This window comes from Haemaphysalis longicornis, unplaced genomic scaffold, assembly GCF_048455015.1.
Source record: "Haemaphysalis longicornis isolate Haplotype H1 unplaced genomic scaffold, Haemaphysalis longicornis Haplotype H1 scaffold_1, whole genome shotgun sequence".
Taxonomy (NCBI): domain Eukaryota; kingdom Metazoa; phylum Arthropoda; class Arachnida; order Ixodida; family Ixodidae; genus Haemaphysalis; species Haemaphysalis longicornis.
In genome coordinates, this window is record NW_027526203.1 from 116332062 (window position 1) to 116355550 (window position 23489).

Here is a 23489-nt window from a genome sequence, read left to right on the forward strand (position 1 = left end):
CGCCTGTTTACCTGGCCAGCCCAAGTCCATTTCTTCTTCTTTCTTGGAGCGATGATAGCTTCTACTGTAGTTTGTTTTCTGATCCAGGAATCTCGTTTCCTCTCTCTAAGTGTTACACCAGTCATAATTCCTTCCATTGCCCACTGAGCCGACCTACGTTCAGTTTCAAGTTGTTTAGTAAGGCTCGAAATTTCCGCTCCATATGTCATCACCTAACACTTATTTCCGACCTTATCGCTGAAAGTTCTCCATGACTGGCAGGCCCGGATCCTTTCGTCCGCAGACTTTCACATCTGTCGCAAGGTGGACCGCGTTAGCACGTGCCACGTCCAAAGCCAACGCCCGAGCTACAAATCTAAAGGAAAGGCCGTGCGCCCGGAATGCGGTGACAGCTCAATCGGAGAGACGCGGTTTCATAAAGTGAGGGACCCAGGTTCGATTCCGACCACCGAAAGCGTTTGTTTTTCATTCCAGTTGGCTGCGCATGTAATTTGGGAGCACTAGCATAGCGGCTAGCGTAAGCCAGCGCTACGGCGGCGGGATACCGGGACCCAACTGCGCATGCGCGCCATGGAGGGTGAGGAGGTCGCTTTTCAGCGGAACGAATGCACGGGCTCGGCGAGGCGTAGGCGACCGTCCCCGCGGAACGAAGGCGCACCTGCCCAGTTGGGTCCCGGCCACCGTGGTCCCTGCACCCGCCGCCGTAGCGTTTGCGTACGCTAGCCGCTATGCTAAAACTCTCTATTGTTCCCCCACCGCTGATAACCCGTGCCCCTAGGTCCTTTGGGTGTCCCAGTGGTTAGCTTGCCGGTTTAACGGCGTAAAGGTTCCGGGTTCAATTTCCGGGACCTCCCTAACGACATTCTTTTCTTGAGGGTTCGGGATTTCTGTCTACGACGGACGGATTTGTGTCGGCGTAAACAGCGCTGCGGGTAATAAATACGCTGTACATAAAAGTCAAATCCTGTAAACCCGAACTCAAAGACAGAAATAAATCGTTCAAATAAATCCCATTTACACATGTCTAGTGTTCGTGAGCGGGCATTACTTTGATAAGAACAAAACGTCTGTGAAACATGTCCACATTCTCTGAAACTTCACTATGCATGTAATGGTAAGAAGTATCAAAACGGCTGAAACAAATGTCTTCAGGAATTTTTTCCTAAGCTGAAAACCAGTCCCTCATGACCCTCAGGGAGACCGCCGCGGTGTACAGAACGATAAAGAGCTGTTTGCAACGCCGAAAACCTGATACACGAACTCAGATTGCTGTTTCAGTGGAGTTGTTCGTTCTCAGAGTGAAATGTTGACGTTCTCGGTATCTCATGTGCAATTCGCCGGCTTTGTTCACCGATGCTTTCGAATGCTCGTCTGCTGTTTGCGCAATCAGCGTTTGGCATGTGTTCGCTTTGGCTACTCGGGTGGAACTGCGACATATGATAGGCGCTGTATGTATGATCAGCGCCTTGCGACATAATACTGGTTGATGCCTATGTTGGCGTAGCCCTATTTTTAACGAATACGTATATCGTGTGAGTGTCTCGTTAGCAAAGGTAAGTTTATTGCTTTTTGCTCTTGTTGAAATTTGTAAATGAATGCTTTATTTTATAGCGAGCCCAGCCGTTTCATAAGGAAAACGGGTTCATAGCACATTTTGCGTTCTTCCCCTGGGATGGTTTGTTTATTTCTTTTTCGGACCGTGTGTCTGTTGATAAGCTCCGTTTAGAGCGACGCTGGTAGCGTCGCTTCTGCTTGCGTCCGCGGTCTGCATAGTGGTCGTAGTTGTTGCAAATAGAAGAAAAACTGCACGTCTGCTCAATCTGTTGCACTCAACGTAACTTGTTGACCGGGAGACAAACACTCGTCCTGCTGGGTTCCTTCGGTGAAAAGGTACAGGATCCCCGATATTGCATTTTACGACATGTGAGTGAAACTTCCTCAAATCGTCACACAATCTAACGTTGGCAAGAAAATAGCGACGGGTCGTTACTTGTCCCGCTCGAGGAAAAGGATTATGGTTCCTCTTTTCAAGAGGAGGGGAGGGATGACCTTAGAGAAAAAAGAGGTGTACGTGTAACTACGATGTGCCGATTGAATTACTGCGATGGTCTGAAAAAGAATTTTCCCCTTCGCTAGACCATCATTTAATTCCAAGTGAAAAAGCCTTGTTTTTTTCATAATTTTTCTTGCAATTTCAGTTTAGTGGAACCATGTTACTGCGTTGAAGTTATTAGCGTCGTTTGCGGACATTGCACGTGACGTGCAGAAATATGCAGCATTCCACCAATCTGGCCGCTTGATTGGTTTGATTATCGTCCTACGCGAACGAACGGCAAAACGGACAAATGTGGAGCCAAAAATCGAACATTTAAGACGACTGGCCGACTCACTTTTGTTGATAAGCACGATGGCTGATATCTTGACTGACGACGTTAGGCATACCGGAGAGAAATACCTGATAACAAAATGGAATATCTTTAAAGCGTATAGGTGACATCCCGATTTTTAGCTTTCTTACAATCAGTAGCAATTGCTACATACAGAAACTGCATGGGCAAATCTGCAAAGGACAGGGCCAAGTGCCTTATGGAACGAGAAACTTTCACCTGAAGCGGCATTACACGATGCAATGAGGACATTTTGCGTTGTGTATGACAGGATAGTTACGCAGCGACTTTTTATTCATTGGCCGCCAGAAAACACTTAGATCACAGCGGAGGCATCGCAGTAAACTCTGCTCAGGAGGCAACGCTAGCGAACTTAGATTCCTGAACCTATCCGGACGGCGCCTTCTGTCTCGCCCTGTTCTGAGCCAGGACTCAGGTTTTTATGGTCCTCGCCTTCGCACATGCTCACATACACGTACGCGCCCCCGAAAAAAAAAACCCGAGAAAACAAAGCCTGGATGTTCAAAGAAAGGACGTTGGTAGTTATTGTTCGCTTTGGCTTCCCTCCCAAAACCAGCACCTTCGTAAAGAGACTCAAAGTGATGGAACCAGAGAGCCCATAAGAGTCGCATAAGTCTGGATCCTTTCCCCGCGACGAGGATGGGAAAGCCACAAGACGGCACGGACGAGAAGTGCCGTAAAAATATGGGCAGGCGAGTCCGCGAATCGTAATGGACTTCAGACGGAAACGAAATTGGCGTAAGGGAGGAAGAATGGCAAAAGAAGAAAAGAAAACGACGTTGTAACCAGGGGCACCGTACAAGTATCGCACGAAGTGTGAACAAGCCCACGACAAAGCAGAAAGCGCTGGCGCCTCGCAAAGCACGAAGTGCAGAAATAAAACTAAAACAACCAGCAACGAGCCCATTAAAACGACAATCTTCACCCGGACGCGTCAAAATGACCGGTTTGCCGACGCTCGCGGTGCGCTGCGATGTGGTGCCTGCGCCTCACTGCACCGCTGAAAATGAGTCTGGTCCGCCCCTTCAAACGAGATAGCTTTTTTTGTTAAGCGTTCTTTCTCGAATAGCCATATATCGCCCTGCGTTCCCATTTTCAGGCTTTGTGTGATTCACTTATGATTCCCACAAGCACAAGCACTTCACATTTCAGAGGGTTTTTGAAGCCCGAATAGAGAGGAAGGGCATTTCAGACAATGTACAAAAAATAGCATACCGTTTAGTCACCGATTCCAGTTCTCCTCTTAGCTTTTTTCCCGCGTCGTCAAAAACGAAGATTTGGGAAATTCAAAAAGCTGTTGGGCTTCACCGGCGCTGTTGATATTGCCAAAAAAGCTGGAGGCGACGAACTCCAAGGGCAAAAAGTATACATGGCGCGCAGTGAGTCACGCAGAGTAAGTGAGAGAAAGTCACGTAGAGTTAGTAGTGTGCGACAATGTTTTCATTGGAAGCCAGTCATAACTGCTAGCTGTTATTTAGGAGAACTTTTGGACCGGCGTGACTCATGTAGGAAACTCCTTAGTTTGTCTCGAGTAGTTCCGCTGCGTTTGCTGAGAAAAATATCGGCCATAATACATGTTATTCAGTGACATGTCATGCTTCGCTAGTATCTTGCATACTTCGTATATTATATCATAGTTGGCAGCTTTCATTTCGCTGGAAAGAAAAAAAAAAGAACATGTCCACCCCAAAGCGCTCGGGCTTAGGACTTGCGGGTGGGAATTCTTTGGAGGCAGTGTTTACCTATGCGCCGTTGTGTACGGCGAAGAATAGGATAGATTATCACGGGATGGAAGGCGCTCTGTACGACCAATATTCCGGGCTTGCTATTGCGTTTGCAAATTTGCATTGAAGCAGAGAAGATTATACGTATATATATATATATATATATATATATATATATATATATATATATATATATATATATATATATATATATATATATATATATATATATATATATATATATATATATATATATATATATATATATATATATATATAATGTTTTTATATAAGCAGTAGAGGAAACTTCTCGAGGAGACCGGAGAAATATTTGAGAAAATGATTGACTCACGATTAAAAACAAAAACAGTGGTTTACTGACGTTTCGGCTAGAGGACCTGTCTTCATCTGAGTAACATACAACCTAGAAGCACGCACGCTTATATAGGTGCAGAAGGTGTGCTACGGTGCACCCTTGTTAAGAACACAAGTTGGTGGGTTGGGGCGAGGGAACAGGGAAAGGGAGGGCACTATACATGTGCGTACAAACTTTCGTGACGTTGTGCTCCTCACAATCTGTCCACAGCAAAAAAAGAAAGAAAAGAACAAAAAAGCGGCGTTTCACAGTAACAGGAGATGCGGTACCATGGGCGACGAACTGTTTTCTAAAAACCAAAGCAATAAACAACTTAATTCCATTGAAAAAAGAAAGGGTGGGAATCTCGTAAAAAACAGACACTTGACGTACGAATTACAGGAATAAACGAATGGTGCATCGAACGTCTCAACACACCAAATTCTAAGTAAGCCTGCTTACTTAGAATTTCGTCTATTAGACGTTCGCGGCACCATTCGCGGCATGTTCTGAATACAAGAGGTATTCTATCGACATTCGTAAGTAAAACTAACGACATTCCTACATATAAAATGGCAGTGATCGAGGAAACGGTGCAAATAGGGGGAAGCTTGAAAGCAACTAAGATAAAGCTAAAGGTCGGCAAAGACAGGATTTACGCACTCAGAAACGAACAAGGTAACATTACGAAGAGCTTGGACGAGATATTAAAGGTAGCAGAAGGATTATACACCAGGCTGTATGCCAGTGACGTTAGACCGGGGGAAACTTCTGAGACTACAGCTTAACTTGCGATGTGCCACCAGTAACTAAAGAGGAAGTGGGAAATGCTCTCAAAGGCATGAAAATAGGAAAAGCTGCAGGATACGATGACATGACGTGGATCTTTTGAAGGAGGGAGAAAATATTGTACGGGAATTGCTTGCTGTACTATTTTCGGAATTTCTTGAAGACTCAAAAAGTAACCATAGCCTGGAAAAACGTCAACATTATTGCGATTCATAAGAAGGGAGATCCCAAAGACCTCAAAAATTACAGACCCATCAGCCTACTCTAAGTAGTTTCCAAGCTGTTTACCAAAGTTATAATTAGCTGCATAGGTGACAACCTGGATTCCCAACAATACAGAGAGCAGGCTGGGTTGAGGAAAGGTACTCAACGATGGATCCCATCCATGTCGCCGATCAACTGGTACAAAAATCGGCGGAGTACATCAAACCCCTTTACATGGCATTGATAAATAATAAGAAAGCATTTGGTTTCGTACTCCCCGCACCCGTGCTAGAAGCACTAAAAAGTTAGGGAATAGAGGAAACCTACATAAGACTTCTCAAAGACATATGTAAGTAAAGCACGGGCAGGATAACCCATCACAACAATCATGTAGGACAAAGGGAATTTGTACAATATTTTACGTGATGCGAGTCCCAGTGGACAGGGCGCGCTCCTAGCTGTTTGCGTTAGAATGTACTCGTTCCGGTCCGCACCTTTTTTACTTAAATGTAGTGTCGCCAAGAGTGCACCAATCTAGAAGATCGTGACAGTCATAACGTACGCATAACATTAGCATCAAAAAGACATATTTTACTCTCGCAGAGGTGGCGTCTCCTTAACTTGGGGGACGTTGTACTCAGGGGGGCAACAAATTGTCACGACCATTGGAGCTGGATACCACCCTGACGAAAGACCAGCTGGCAAGACTTCACGCGCCCGGCGGCTAGCCACATCAGCGCGTTCCGAGTGACTGCCGCATTACTGAGTGGATACGTCAGCCTATCTCCTACCAACACAGGGACGTCACTGGCCGAATTGCCATTGCGAATTCATCGGTACCGTTTTCAATTGCTACGAAAGGCAACGAAATGCTTTGGCTGACTGGAGTCCCAAGGTGCAAGCGAAGCCTGCGATGGCCCGTCAAAAGAGTTCACCGCCGCAAAAGTTGCCTGCCGGGGCGTCGCAGCACTTTCAAGGTAAAATGGTTGAATCAAAGCAGTCAGAAACGCTCAAAGAACGCATTCGAACTGGATGTCTAGCCCACAATAAAGGCAGGTATTTGTTTCAAGTGCTGCCATGAGAGATTTTTTTTAGAGTTTTTAAACGCACCATGTAGCCATTTTATCACTTTTTATCTCATTTGCAAACGACTGAAGCGCTATTAGGACGGGGTCAGTTAGTACGTGCGGTCCATAGATTAGGTGGCCACGAAATGGTAGCGCCAAATATGACCTCAAAGTGCACATCCGGTGCCTTTAAAATACGCTGAAAAGGTTTTTCTTTTTACAGCAATGCTGTGCACCTCTACCCCAGAACATTTCCTCGCCGTCAGCAAAAACAATCTCCGTGGGCAAAAACACCAGGTCGCCAAGGCCTAAGACGCCGAGCACATGTGTCAGGCTAATCGGGAATACAGCATAGAGCTCAAAATTTGTTTAAGGAAGCCAGAAAAACATCGGATCCGCATTTTGGATGATAAGGCGCCTGTGGATAACGGGACCCCCCACCATTGGCTCTTGGTAAAGATTATGTTTGCAGATTATCTTTGGGGGTTAGGCAGGACTAGTGTCACAAAATAACAGTGTTTGCTCAAGACACCGAGCTCATGCGTCAGGCTAGGCAGGGCCGAGCATTTGCGGCTTCTTTGTACACGCTTCTGCTGCTGAAAGGCTGTTGCATGCGTTATCTTTCGGAACGACTTCAGTTGCTCGCAGCCGCAAGCTGGGAGGACAAGCTAAGCCTACAAGAGTTGACGGACTAAGTGAGGCCCTATTTTCGACGCGTAAATTCGCCGTAAACTGTGAATTCGCCGGAAGCTTTGTCTGATTGGCTTTGAGTTTTGGTCACGTGCGTCCCTTTTGCACACCGGTTGTGTGTGCTGTCGGTATTTTGGCGTTTCATGACGTCTACTGCAACAGTTCTGAAGTGTGCGTTGTTTCTGTCTACTAAAAGCGCATAGTTCTTGGCAGGCAATAACAAACAGTAAAAGCTCGTTAATTCGGATTTCTAAGGACCGGAAAAAATGTCCGAATTAACCGAATGTCCGTATTATCGAATGGTCGAAATAAACACAATAAATGCAAGTTTTTTTCTACATACCTTTATTTTACGAAGAAATCGCGTATGCTTGTCTGCTTTCGAGCAGAAATTCGCGCGGACACAATTTTTCTGAGCCCTTCAAGGTGCTCAGCAGCTCGCATGCTATCTTCAGATGGCACCGATGGCACCGCCAAACCTACACGCGAAGAAAAGACGTTCAACCAGTCTCAAGTCAAGCCAAGTCGATAATTGATGTCCATGGCGATGCTGCGTTTGAGCTTCACTTTTGTTCCGAATTGTTCTTTTTTCGTTTTGGAGCCTCGCCAGCGGCCTGAAAGTCGCCGAATTATCCGATTTGCGGTCATATATTCCGAAATAACGAGCGCCCTGTCTCATAGACTGATGCGTATATTTACAGGGACCAGATGACGTGTCCGAATTAACCAATTTTCCGAATTAACGAGAGTCGAATTAACGCGCTTTTACTGTATACGAAGTGGTGCGGACATGACACCGCAAGCCTGTTCTTGCTATTCAACAACAATGCGGCTTGTATTTCACGCCATCTCTGTGATTTGCTGACAAGACGTGACGTGATATAAACGGCTGGCGGGAACGCTTACGTCACACATTAGAAACTTCAGCCTGCGTTAAAGTGACGTGGGCATACGTAACGCCTTGCGAATGACGGCTGCTATCGCCATGAAATAGGGCAAAAAATGTCACTTACCTTCTGCTGGCTTTAATAAAGTTTATTCAAGACAATTCAATCACTTACCTTCGGTGCCGTAAACTCCCCGAAAATTTCCGCAAGCTGAAGTTTCGCACGACGCCCGGTTTAAAACAGTTTTCTAGCAAAGTAAATAATTGTTTTGACAGTTTCCAAACCGGTGATAAGGGGCATAAAAATGACGTCTAGTATTTTGTTGTGTATGTTTGGCAATAAAATAGCAATTATTTGTTTGGCGTAACAGTAACATATAAGAGGGGAGTACAAGCCTCTCTAGGACAAAGAAAATCCAACGCATGGCTTTTCTCCAGACTCGTCCTAGTAAGCTGGAGGGTCACAGGATCAAATTCAAGAGAAAAATAACTAAGAAATCTGACTGGTTCATTACTGCGCTGATTGAGTTTGGCCTTGACGAATGGCTGAATGGGCGGCAGGTACAAGCGTAGCCTTTCGCAGTCCTTGCCGCGTCATACCACCGATTGTCGCTGCCGTCTGTTTCTTTGATCACGCGATTAACTTGTAACATACCAGCAGACGATAGCGTGGCGGCGGTTACGGCCGGGGAGGTGATAACGCAAGAAAGCCTCCATTGAAGCGGAGAGCTCAACTATGGTACCAAAACCGATTGAAATAAATAAATAGATACGGTAAAAAAGATTCTGCGGTGTTCTTTAGCTCAACACAAGCCTTTCGTTTGCGTTTGGATGAACGTTACTTGACCGCCTTGTGGTATTGACGCCAAATTTAACCTGAAGAAATGCGTTTCTTTGGCCAACCGCAGCCGCCGTCCAAATTTTTATACTACACGCCAAGTGTTTTTATATCTTTTATGGGAAATATTTGATTTCTTGGCTGTGGTCTTAATAAGCTAAGCGTCAAGTTACACTGCATGTCGGCATAGCTATGCGTACATCACGTCACTGATTGCTTACCTTTTGCTTACGCAAAAAACACGGCAAATTCACAGTGAATTTATGGAGTCGAGAGTAGGGGCCTAAAACGCATAAACAACAAATTGGCGGCGCCCCTGAACCATCGCAGTGTAAACAAATGTCACGTAATGTCAACTGACCAATTTTCATGGTGGCGGCACAGAACAATAGGGGAAAAGAGTTCAGATACTCTGCAACCTTATCCAGTGACTCTAGCCGAGCGCAAGCGACAAGCCCGCCAAGACGACGAGAAGCATTTCGTACCCTCCTGCGTCACCGTTTGCAGTGCTTTACAACAGCTTTGCTGGGCATCCAATTTCGCAGGGCGGGGTGGCGACCAATTTTTTTGTGTGTGTAACGATCCAGAAGCAATATGAACGCCATTTGTCAGCTTGCTTTCAGTTGCAGTCATAGTGCAATGAGTATAGCTATCACACAGTTTCAAAGCACGACGAAAAGAGTGAAAGCGTCTGTCGGTACTATACTTCGACGAAAAAGTTTTAATTAACGCACAAGTGGAGGTTAGGCTGAAAAGGCAGCCTGTAAACGAAAATAAAGCCCCGTGCGGACGTGAATATTGATAGCAGAGCTGTTTAAGCTTCAATTCTATCCGTGTCTGACGTCGCTCAAAGCTCGGCGCAGTAAAAAGAGAGGGGAAAATGCTAGGTTAAGAAGTGGCAGGGAATGTGGCGAGGAGGCAAGCTGCGGACGAGCAGGTATTGGGAGTGCGTGGCTCAATTAAAAAATTACACCATCTTCCCACGTGGGAACCCTGAGGGGATGCAAAGCCGTGGATTAGTAGCGCGTCAATTGGTTGTTAGAGTAGAGACACGTGTAGTAGCGTAATTAATGTCTTCTTTATTTATCGAGTAGTGGGGAACGTTTTGCGGCTTCTCGTTCTCGGAGAGAGGAATCGGCTTCTCAACGCTGCCGTTTACGCTCGGCGTCGCGAGCTCTCCTCTGTGCAGCCTTGTCTTCGGAGGTTCTCGCAGTTCTGACAGTGTGCTGGCTGGCGCTAGTTTAATGTGTGCCAGCCAGTTCGCTGACGGAATCGTTGGCGTCCATTTGCGGTCATCGGACGGCGCAGCACCGAAGAAGCAACTGAGCGGAGCGCGGACGGGTTTATTTGCAGAGCAGAGGGAGTGGAGAGGAGGAGCAGCGCGCATGCGCGTGATTGGACAGCTGGTGTGCCGAGGGGAGAGGAGGAGTAGCGCGCGCTCGCGCACAGGGGGTGTGGAGAGGAAGAGGGGAGAGAGAGCGGCGTTATCACAGCTGTTGTGGAGAGGAGGAGAGGTGCGGACGCCGGACGAAGGAGGGTCGACTAAGAGATGCTTTGCATCTAAAAAAGAACGCGTCAAGTTGTCGGAATCGAAACTAGACCCCTCGCGTTATGAAAGCGGCGTCTACCCGATTGCGCTATTACCGAATTCAGGGCCCTCAGCATTTTATTTCGGTTCGCAGCGCGGGCGTTGGCTTTGGACTTTGGCTGAATCGATGTGGACAGGTGGGGAGGCCCGCGTCGTGGATTGGCTATGCCTAGTGATGACGTAAGCTCTGGCCCAGTTGAGAGAGACAGCGTGCGCTGCGCGACATCAGTGTCCGATCCACCGATAAGATGGGCAGGCCAAAGAAAAGCCAAGTTAAATCTAGGGCAGACCACACGCTCCGGTATTTCCTCCGTCTTTGTATCTCAATTGCGAAGGGGGCCGAATTTCTATTACAGACAAATGAAAGAAACTTGTAACGTAATAAGGGACCTGTGACATTAAATTTCCTGCCACGGTGGCTGAGGGGTTGTAGTGCTGAGGGTGCGGTGTCGATTCCAGCCTCGGCCCCGGCGAGTTTCCTTTCGTGTTCCGGGGTGACGGAGGAGGCGAAAATGAAAACGCTTGTCCGTCGAGGTTTAGGAGGACGTTAGAGATACCAGGTGGCTTTATTATTCCGTAGCCATCCCCGACGGCGCACCCACGTGCAGCATCCACGCGTAGAACCCTGTAATTTGCGTTCTGAACCTATTTAGATTCTGCCTTATCCGTAAATTCCAAGGCCATCCGTTTCCTAATGAACGATCGGGCATTGCACCTCTGGCCTAATAAAAGGAATAGTGGGATTTTATTGTTTACATAACAGTAGCGTATTACGTGTTATGAAAAAAAAACGTTATACGTGCTTTGTCTCATTGTAATGTTTATGTATAATTTTGGGAACAATATTTTCCAGCGATTTGGTTTTGTGAAGTGAGGTAGCTATTCGGAAAAAACAACAGCTGCTAGTTTTCACTATAGCAAAAACTAGCAGCTGTTTCTTTTTCAACAGATGGTTGAGGCTACCTACCCATTCCCTTGGCTACATTATAATAGGTAAAAAAAATTATACAGTTACAAAGTTTCCCAGTAAGTTTCCCAATTAAAGTTTCCCAGTTAAAATTTCCCAGTAAGCTACGCAATAAGAGCAAGAGCACGCACGGCAAACGACCGCTTACTGTTTTAACGCATATGTGAAACACTCAATCATCGCTCGACGAAACGAAATTACCAGATCATCGATCGTTGCTGCCCATATGGTACTGCCGCACAGCCACTAAATATGCCATATCGGAACTTACTGGCGTCAACCTCCTGAAGACGCCAGAAATGTGCGAGATCACATTGAAAGCGTTTCCCATTAACGAGCGGGGATAGCTAAACTGCCACGGAAACCGTCTGCGTCGAGCAAGTTTCGACGTTATGGCCGGGAAAGAAGCCCAAGCCTACACTTGGCGCCTCACCAGCTGACAGCCACGCAGAGGCAAAAAGTCATAGAAGAGCGCAATGATCCCCCATAGCTGCGCGCTAGCACAGTAGCCGTTCATAATGGCGGCGCAAAGCGACAAGAGACGCGTGTGCGTGGAGTTGAGCGGCTATTAGGACCACAAGCGTCTCGTGCTCCGCGCGTGCCCAGCGCACGCCAGCTGCGCAATGGGCCGAGACTGGCGGGAGGGCAGCCTGCCTGCTGGGCCGCTCTTCTTCGCAGCCTCTCCCCTCCACATTTGTCTTGTCTTGGCGCGTTTCCCTTTCCACCCGCTCTTTCTCTTTCAAATGGAGAGGAGAACGAGGCTCTCGAATCTGCCCCAGCCCAGAGGGTGAGCCAAAGGACGGAGTTTCATAAGTGTCGTTTTTGCTGCGCCATCTTCAGTTTAGGACTGCTCTTGCCGCCGCAAACGCAAAGAAAGCAATAAAGACGATATTCTTTGTTGGGCTACTTGAACGGGAAAATTTTGGTCGATCTGTCTGTCTGTATGTCTGTACCTCGAATCAGCCAGCCGGCCAAAGTGAAACTGAGTCTGCACAATAGGCTTATAAGCCCCCAGCCAAACCTAAATGCCTAAGTCCGGTGGCAATGTTCATGTTTGTCAACATTGTTGAACAAGAACAAGAGAGTACGCAAATGTGAGGCAGAAAATCATTACATAAGTGATATTTGCAGGTTCCTTTATAACGAATTCATGGATGCTTGATTTTTGAGATAGCGAATGAAATAAATTCAGAAAATCTACTGCAGAAAAAAATTCACTCCGTCGCATGGTGTCGTCCGCTCCACTATAGCTTCTGGGGGAATTTTAAGAAATTAAACGGCAACAGTTACGAAAGCTTGCAATAGATAGGTTCCATGTTCCGCTTGGAACGCACGTGGAGAAGTTTAACGTGGTTCTATAAACGTTGAACTAGTGTGCCTCGATTCACGCGCGTCTCCGCCGTACGGCAGCCCTGGCATCGGGGCACCCTGCCTGGAGCAGTGGAACGCGGTAAATTTAAATTGACCTGAACAAACATGCAGCACGTTCATCTTGGGAAGAGCGCAACAGGAGAGGAACAGCATGTGAGGTGAGCGGGAAAGAGAAGAGAGTCATTTCCTTGTCTCGTCTTTCGTCGACATTTGCAACGAAAGGACCAGATATGCGGCTGATTTTTTGTCAGGGATCTCTATGAATGCGGTGGTTGAGACTGCGAGTCCGTTCGGATCACGTGACGCGCATTTCGTGTACTCGAGCTCTGTTCGGGTAAAATACATGAGTGGCCAACCCTCTATGCTACTACTAACGACATCTCGGGTTCGATTCCCTGCTGCCGACGGAGTCTGTGTCCTTAGTTAATCCTAAATGCCAAAATCCATCTGTATGCGAGGTTTCGGCGTACGTTAGTGACCGTCTTGGGATTTAAAGTTAACATAGCACCCAGATTTAAAGTGGAGCATTGTCGCGTTCAGCCTTGACTTGAACATGTTTTAATGCGAAAGTATTAGCTAGCTCGGTAGGGCAAAAAGATCAAATTCCTTCCGTCTAACGAAGACGATGGTTGATAGCCGAATCAGAGGGCAAACGGCGTGACAGTCAAAGTGTAAGCGTCAACGATCAAAGTGCAAACTTTCTGCGAGTAAATGTCCAAACTCAGACGACAGCAAATGAATCCTTCACTAGAAAGCTGCTGAGCGCCCCCCTCGCCCCCCCCCCCCCTCCTTTCGTCGTCGTTACGCCATCGTTGTCGTCAGACGGAGGGAATTTAAACTTGCTTTGAAGATAGAAAACGCTAAAGGTACACTGTGTGGGTACTACACCGCTACAGATTACATTATGTATGCATTTATAACGCATTGTATAATGTGTGTGCGCGATGATTATTTGGCTCGAAAATTAAAACTGCTTCGACCGTCTCGAATGGCGCAATCGGATACACGTCGTCTTCATAACGCGAGGGACCGAGTTTTGATTCCAACCACGGAAACTTTTTTAGGTGCACAGTACCTTAGGACCACACAATGTCCGTCCGCGTCCGTCCGCATAGCATTCACAATCGCGAAAAATTACAAGAGCACCGGCAGGATTCGAGCCTGTGTCTGGTAGACCAGACAGAGTCAGTGTCAGTCGTCTTACCGATTGAGCTACGACCGTGAGTTAGTACCCCAGACTAAACGGCTTACACCTTCTCCTGTAATGGTGCGGAGTACCTTACGACCTCGAAATGTCCGTCCGAGTCCATCTGTGCGAATAGCGGTCCCAGAGATTGGTTTTTTTTTTTGGGGGGGGGGGGGGATTTTTGGAGGGGGAGGCGGGGTGTTGGGGGAGGGGCGAATAAAGAACCGCACCCCTCTTTGCACCAGTTCTGCGGAGAAGGTGATAACCATGCCGGCGTGTGCGCGTATGCGGTGTAACCTGCTTGCGCACAAATCACTTAGCGACACAGTGGTTTTTGGCCCTCGTTAGGCTGCACAACGCCTGGCTCGAGCCCGCATTTCTGACGGTCGCAAAACGTTGGCGATCTCGCAAATGTGGGATGCTTAAAAAACAAAAAAATAAGAAGCTGAGGACGTCTTTGGGCTGCGACCCCCCCCGCTTGGGACCGCCACTGGCAAACCACTATCACGCGAAAATCAAGCGAAATTCGATTTGAGCTGTGAATTGCCGTTTCATTTAGGGAATAACCAAGGTGCAACTCACGGCTCAAATCGAATGATGGTCGGGGCACAAATCGGATATCACTCGGGCGTAACTTGGATGTCATTAACGAGTCTCCGTACTCCACACCCTCGCCATCATCCATGGAGTGGAGATACTGCCATTTTTTTTCTTTTGACAGCATAATTGTGCCCTTTCATTGTGCAAAGATTGCTTTTCTGCTGTGCGTTTTGGTTACGACACCCCCATCAGTGAGATCGAACACGTTTCGCTTTAAAATACCGGGTCTCGGCGTAGAGACGGTACACGAAATCGTGGACGTAAGCCCTAAGACTGGCGAAAAACTCGAAGAATGCAAACAGGTTGAAAAATGCCCCAACAGGGCATTTATAGTACAGTCGAACCCGGCTATAACGAACCCGGATAGAGCGAATTATGGTATATATCGAACAAAATAATTCAGTTACGGAAATACATAGGAAAAATATTTCTTATTACGAAGTTCACATCCGATATATCGAACTCTGGGTGCCTAGATTGGCCTCCGAAATGCATGATCTCGGAGCGGCGATTGAGATTTGGATTGGCCGCGACCACGAAGCACGAGCCGCGACTGAGACATTGCGCCTCGCACGGAGTGACGTAACGCCCAATACTTTCCGTAACTGTTTCCGACGCGCGGGACTAGCGACGGAACTCGCCCTGTCAGCGAGTCCGGACAAAGACAGCAGCATCGGTGAACTGTGGGAAGAGCTCGCCAGCGTTCCCGATGATGTCACGAGTGAAATCCGTCAGACGCTTATAATGAAGCGCTTTCGGCAGTCGATGTGCTCCGCCAATGCTTCATAGATTTTTGGGGACGCGTACTCGAACTGGTGCAATGTTTCGTGTAGAGAATGCTATGCTAGTTGAAGCCACCAAAACGAAAGTAAAAACAAAAATCACCGCTTTTTTTTTTGCAACCTGGGCCGTTAAGGCGGAAAGTAGCTTCATTAATTGCAATAACTGGATTATTTTGGTATGGTAATGGCTACTGTACTGTGTTCGTTTCTGCATACGCGGGTAGCGGAGTTGGTGAGGGGGGGGGGGGGGGGGTTGGCGGGGGGCTCCTGCGGATTGCGAACTCGTAACAATAAGCTCGTTATAGGCGGGTTCGGCTATATCGAACTATTAGATATATCGAACTAATCGCGGTGCATATTACAGTTCGCTATAAACGGGTTTGACTGTAGTAAGGCCTATACAAACTACTAAAACTGCTTGCCAACTGATACATTGGCAGAATGTGCAACGCAAACGAAGCATCGCCATATTGCGGCAAACAGTCAGTACATTTAAGGAAACGCCAGGGGTGTGCAAAATAGAACATATGGTTGCTTGGTTTTCACAGTTTACATAATATATAGAAAACGAGAAAAAAACGAAACGTTCAAAACGGAGTAGAAGACAGACCAAAACAAAGCAAATGCAAAACCACATAATCTAGGCTGGAGCTGTTCCAAGCATAACAGGGAAATGTTTTAAAAAGGCACGCTGTGTAAACACCAACTCAGGGAACCAAGAAAATTGGCGAAGATTGCCCTGATACGCGCTAGGCTTCAACCCCAGATCCGCTGGAGGGTTTTTTTATATGCAAGCACTGAAAGACCCACAGCCACGCATGAAAATAGGTTTGACATTGTTGATTTACATGTGCCGTCGGCGCTTGTCACTTTGCTTGTTTATATCGTCGTCTTTCTCATGCATGACTGCGGGCCCGGATCCTTTAGTACGCAGCATTTCACATTTCCCCTCAAGAAGAACGAGTCAGCACGCGCTATAACAGGCGCAAATCGGCTTCACCAACTGGGCGTTTGTAGCGCAAGCTGTGTTGTGCTACCCCATTTAGGCGCGGACGAACGTGAACAGTTTTGTTGGTATTTTTTGCGAGCTTCCCGCGCAAGCGTGGACGACACCGGGACCTCCACGTAAGGCGTGTGCTTACGCGCGCGGTAACCGGTGAGAGTAACTATGACATGGTTTTCTTCTTTTTTTTATGACACTGCACACATTACGGCCAGCAACAACAACTTTATTGATTGATTGATTGATTGATTGTAGGGCTTAACGCGCCGACGCAACGCAGGCGACGAGGCGCGCCGTAGTGGAGGTCTCTGGGGTAATTTTGGCCACCTCGTGATCTTTAACGTGCGCCGAAATCTGGTACACACGAGCGTTTTTGCCGCCGCGGCCAGGAATCGAACCCGCGACCTCGTCGGCAACAACAGCTCCGCTGTTGAAAAATCAAAGGCACTTTCTGAAGATAAAGAGGGTTAAAACGCGAAGCTTTCTCCTATGCAACCAGGGTCGAAGCCAAAATAAACAATCTCCTCTCCCAAAGTCCGAAAATAAAGCTGCAAAATTCCAAAACCAAAGTCTCCTTCAACTCAGCCGAAATACAAATCCAACGCCCAACCCCGCAGCACTGAAGTTCAAATTCAAAGTCCAACCTTGCTTAGAGAATGTTTTTCATCGTCATCATTGCTAACCGTGTGTACTGCCAAGCTATATTTTGCGTATTATTGGGAGGTCCGTCATGTGCGCAAAAACATCCCGTTGTTATGACATGTGGTGTGTGATTGATGTATTCCTTTTGAAACCCATTGTGTAAAGTTGGCTTTCCTGCAGTGAGTTTCAATTTGGCTTCTGTGCAACGGCTTGAGGGAGGCATAACGAGCTTCGCTTGAATAACAACCTGGCTTTCGTTTCCAACGCAGGCATTGTGAGCATGACGAAGTGTGTTGGTCAGTGCTGTTGCTGCGTCGAGGGAAAGCTTAGATGTAGGAGCTGAAGGGGCTGCGGCTGTCTCCAACTCGTGGTTCTCACCGCCACGAAGCGTGGCTAGCGCGCGAGCAACACCTGTTCATGCGCGCTTGGCTGGTAGCCTCCGCCCACTCCGTCCACTATTTCCCTCTCTCCATCACCCACCGAAGGATTTGTTTCTATTTTTATTTTCTATCATGTGGCCATCTGCTTTCTAGGCGGGGGTTTCGTATCAGTAATATGCGCGAAATAATCGCCGCCTCTGACATGTCGCGACTCGAGGCTTCCGCCGAGTAGGCTACGTAAGACCGCACCCGTGTGCCAGTCCCGACGTTTTCATTTCGCCGACTCCTGATGCCTGCAAGCGTGAGCGCGGTATTCCAGCACTGGCGGGTCTACGCTTCGCCCGCATGCATGCTTTGCCCTTTCCAGAGGTGATGTCGTACATGAAGAAGACGGTGGGGGGGGGGGGGGGGGAGGGGGGGGAGGGGGGGCTGTGTCCACAAATTAATATAGCATGGTATAGAGCACACACTCTGGACGATGATGGCCACAAGAAAGGAGCTGGCGCTTCCTGTCTCTTCCAAGTTGACCATCGGCCATCCCATGATGTCTTCTTCTCGAATTGGCCCGCCTGATTCCCATGAGCATTGCACCTGTGCGCCCAATACGTCTCTGTTGGAACAGGGCTAAGGCAGGAGTAGAGGGAAAAGCTACAAAACGTTCATTGATAGGCCACGTAGCTTCGGGATTTATGTTTGATATGCGGAAGTAATACAAACCTGCATTATAAAAATTTCGTAGCCTTATGGAAAGCGTAGTAGTTCAGCTAAACGTCCAGCAGAAACCGCTGCTATGAATAAAGGCAAAGCGGCAGATTCCCTCTTTCTACTAATTGCTAGCCCTTACGTGGGTGGGTGTTACGCAGTCGCTTCTCACAACGTAATAACAAAATTAATAATAATATTAATAATCAATCAATCAATCAATCAATCAATCAATCAATCAATCAATCAATCAATCAATCAATCAATCAATCAATCAATCAATCAATCAATCAATCAATCAATCAATCAATCAATGTTTATTGAAGTGCCCAGTAACAGCCAAGCCTTCGTCCTGGCGCACTGAGAGGGGGAAAAAAGGCCGCATTGAAATACACCAGCGGCTGTCACATAAACAGCTATGGGTGAGTGACGAACAATAAAAAACTCGAAATACTACAGAGAATAAAATTAAAAGTGGTATCCACCCTTCATTACACGACTAACAGAGACTGTAAACAGAGACATTGCAAAAAACGCATCGTACAAGAACCATAGCAATAGGATGAACCACCAATTACACAAAAATGTATGAAACAAAACAAAGGAAATATTTATAACTATTCGCACAAAATAACAAGTTATAGAAACATTTGTTACTGGGACCTGTCTGGGCCACTTAAAAATATGTATGAAGAGTTTACTACAGAAGTGTGTCATAGTACATACAACAATTACGCCCGGAGCATCAAAATCATACACATAAAATAACAATCTCTGTGAAAAGAACGTAGACATGAGGAAAAGAACTGAAGAACACGAGTACTGTCGAAATGAAGTTGGTGCGCCACGGCTAACAGCCCTGCTAAAACCCCTCCGAAGGGGACGGCGAAAAATATCGAGTTCCCCAAAGTGAGTGTTGTATAGGCGCTGCAGTCTATCAAGAGAAGAGCATTTGCTAAGTTGTGCAGCTGCGTGGAAAGGGTGGTTAAGTCTTGTTGCTTTTTTCGGAACACGAAAACTAGTTGATGCAAGCATTTCCGGGCATGAAATTGTACCATCAAGCAGTTTGTATAAGAAAAGAAGGTCTGAGCGGGTTCGCAGGTAAGTTAAAGCGGCAGTTATCGGGAGAGGCTCAGAGGGAAAACGATACATAAATATTGATACAAATTTAGTCTGTACACGCTCTACACGTTGCCAATTGGATTTGCAGGTTCCATTCCAAATGACAGAGGCATATTCAAGTTGAAGAATATAAAGTGCCATAAAAAGTTTTAGGAACAATTGAGGAGACTGGAAGTCACGTGAAAAACTGCATACAGCACCAAGCGAGCGGAGTGCCCGCCGAGTCAGTTGTTAATAATAATAATAATAATAATAATAATAATAATAATAATAATAAGAAGAAGAAGAAGAAGAAGAAGAAGAAGAAGAACAAGAACGAGAACAAAAAGGATAATAATCAATCAATCAAGCAATCAGTGTTTATAAGTGTGCCCAGGAACAGCCGGGGGGCGTTTGTGCTGGCGCACGAGAAACAAAAACATAAACAAAAAACAAAGGAAACAGGCGACTCAAGATGTGCACATCTCGCACATATAAAAGGGAAAGTATCATTGCTTACACTAAACAAAAATTGCATGCTTTGACAAACACACACGCACATATATATACACACACAAATCGTAGTGCCTATAGCAATATCGCAATGCACTAGAACGGTTTTTGCGTATACACACATACTGTCAAGAGAAATATGCAGCTGGAAACAGGTAAGCCGTACAAAAACGGAGTGATCTTACACGGCTTCCACTCGACATAAATAGAATAAAAGGAATGTATACATTGAAAGATATCAGAAAATAAAAAAAGCCACAAGAAAGAAGGACAAAGGTTGGTGTTGCTAGCGCTTCACGCCGAAATGAAAGCATAAAAGTCAGTCTTACATCATGCATACAAGAATAAAAAAGTTTAAAGTTATGGCACGACAAGCTCACGGACAGGTTTGCGAAAGAGATGCGGGGAATAATTAAACATATATCAGCATTCAGAACACCGGTTGTACAAACGCTGCATTCGGAACAGTGGGCACAAGCCATGCAGAGATTTCGCATTATGCAAAGCATCGTGTTTCTTGTTGAACTTCTGAGGCACATGGACAGGAATATGTTGTAGCAGCACTTCACAAGACACTGAGCCGTGAATAATTTTGAATACGTAAAGGAGAACCGCGTTTTGGCGCCTGGAGATTAATCGTGGTAGCGTCAATGTAGAAGATGATGCTGAGTTATTATTACCAGTGATGCGATGGTTAAAGATAGATATAAACTTGTTTTGGACCCTGTCAATGAGCATACAGTTTGTTTCACCTTGCTATTCCAAACAACACAAGCATACTCAAGTTGCGGACAACAAATACTAGTGTAGAGTCTGAGAATAGAATTCGGTTCCTGGAACTCCTTCGATATTCGGCACAAAACACCAAGGAATCGAAGAGCCCTACGAGTAATTAACAGAATATGCGACGAGAAGCTCAGCTTGCTGTCAAAGGTAGCACCGAGGTCATTAACCTCTGCCACACGAGGTAGCACTTCACCATTAACGTAATCGGGGAACAAGATGTCAGTTCTTCTATATGTGATTACCTTAGTTTTATATGTATTGACAAAAAGTTTGTTGCTGCACACCAGTGCGAAAATGATGAGATTGCTCTCTGGAGAGCAGAACATCTTGCTATGTTCGAAAGAAATTTAAATAAGAAAATATTTGGCCTTGACCTAAGAGTGATTACATCAAAGGTTGCTCAATAACAAGTCACATTCACGCCTCTAATTATGATTAAAAGAAATATGTGCACTGTATAAACCACTTTATACGGCAGCTGTATATAACGATAGCTGTTTTTATGCTGTAGAGGACGGCCCCGTTATGGAAACGTTAGGTGACTTGGGAGTATGGCAGACGTACACATGGCTCTTCGAGAGCTCACAGAACTCCTATATGAGCATGCCGAAGCTTCACACAAAGAGTGAGAAGCTTTCTTTCAGACCCGGGGACAGCATTTGTCTGATATTGTTTACCGTGTGTGTTGGGGCCAAGTTTGGGAAAATTTATTGAAATAGTTCAGCAACACGAGTGAACAGAGAATACTTTGTGATGTATGGGCGACATCGCCTCTTTGAATGATGCCGGGGAAGCAGTGCATAAAGTGTTTCACGAACGGTACTCAGAAAACCAAGTCGTATGGTTAAAAATCAATAACACATGAATTGTATTTTAAACGGAGGCTGAAAGCCTCTCGTTCAGCCTGGGTAGCTAAATACTAGAAATCGTGGGAGAAGGTAAGTAACTTGGGAAAGCTGTTAATGCCGATATAAACCAGGGGAAATTTTTAGGCGTCTAAATGGACTCCAGTGCATTTGCATTAATTCTCAAGTAGTAGTAGGCCACCTCCATCCGCAAAAGGAATGCTACAGAGCCAATGCGTAGTTCAGGGGATGAATTACAGGGCGAAAGCTTGGGAACTTACAAAATTCCTTGAAAGGAAACTTCAGTAGGCTCAACCTAGCACGAAAAAGAGGATAAGGCTAAGCGACAGGGAACGCGCGTCTTGCATTAGGGCGAAACCTCTGGCGGGGATCGTCGATCTCAAATTAGGAGAAACAAGTTGCGCTGGGAAGGACGCGAGATGTGGAGAACTGGGGCGAGGCGGACCATGCGGGAGAGGAGTAGCCACACTACAGTAAATGTTCGGGTATCTGAAACTATCCTTCAACTGGAAATTTGTTCCACTTTGCTTATAACGGCGTATGGTGTATGAGAGAGAGAGTGCGGTGACTCACATTTCACGCAGTTGTGATTGTGCAAAACAGAAACAGGGCTTAAAACAAGCGGCAGCCGCACAACGCGTAGTCTTCTACTGGTAACTTTTTTTGTATGTTTGTATGGTTTGCAAGTTTTTATTTCGATATAAACATTTACCAAATGCGGTGACGACGTATAGTCACCCATTTCACTCAAAAGTCACGGTCCGATCGTTCAAAAACCACGTTGGTCTATTTCAACATCCGATTTTTGGTACACAGCTAGGTTACAGATAAATACAAACACATCCAGAATGGTTTGTGAAGTGGCGTAGGATTTTTAGTAATTTGACGTCAATGCACAAACCAGCCTTTCTGGTGCAGGCGAAAAGGAAAACGCCCACGTGTTTAAGATTTCGGTGCACGTTAAAGATCCCCGGGTGGTCCAAATTAATCCGAAGCCTTTCACTACGGCGCACCTGATTGCCTGAATAGAGGCGCGTTTAATCCCATAATCAATCAATCAACAAATCAAATCAATCCATCAATCGACAACCGCTTTAATTTCGTTTCTGAAGCCTGCAAAGTCTGCCTTAGTACCTCATCCCTCAGTTTCAGTGATCGCGGGGATACAGCCATTTTCATTAACCCACACCTTACCTAGGAAAACAACAGACTGCTCGGAAAGGCGCGCGCGCTAAAGAAAGAGAAAAACTGGATTTTTGTGCGGACTGGTACCTGAGTTACTAAGGAGCGAAAAACAAAGAAAAGTCCCATATTTCGAATATTGAGTGACGGCGAGCTTGCAATTTTGGAGGAGTAGACTACTTTCCTCAACTTTGTCGCCTTCTCTCCCCTGTTATGAATTGTGCTTCACCAGCAAATGTAACCAAATCTTCGGGTAACGCGGATGCTTTCAGCGCGATCCATTTTAAGGCTCGGAGTTTACAAGGAGCTGTCACAAGAGTTCCGCACTTCTTCGTATTTACAACCTTCATTTCTCCATCGTTTGCTTCTCTGAAACGTGGCTTACCTGCGATGATCGCGATAAGTATGTCTTTGCCGGCTATGGTTCCGTTTACTACCACGGTAGTGGGATCTCTTGCGCTATTTTCACTTCAAAGCATCTGAGGTATTGCCGACGCAATGATCTAAATATAAATGTTCCCAAATGCGAATATAGCTGGGTTGAACTCGATCCTATTGATTCTTCAAATCTGAAAAGGACAGTGTTTGGCGCCGTTTGCCGCTCTCCTTCATCTAATGCAGCTGATTTCGGCCATGTGCTTTTCCTGTACTTGATAAGTTGTATTTAGAAAAAACAAAATTTCATAAACGGGTGACTTCAGCCTCAATCTTCTTGATTCTGCGAATCCTATCCCTTGTAACACTAGCAGCGGCTTTTTAGCTAAGGTTATTTGTCACTCATAAGTACGCCTACGCATGTTGTAGATCATTCCTCCCAATCCCTCCTTGACCATATTTCTTCTAATCAGAATTCTACAAT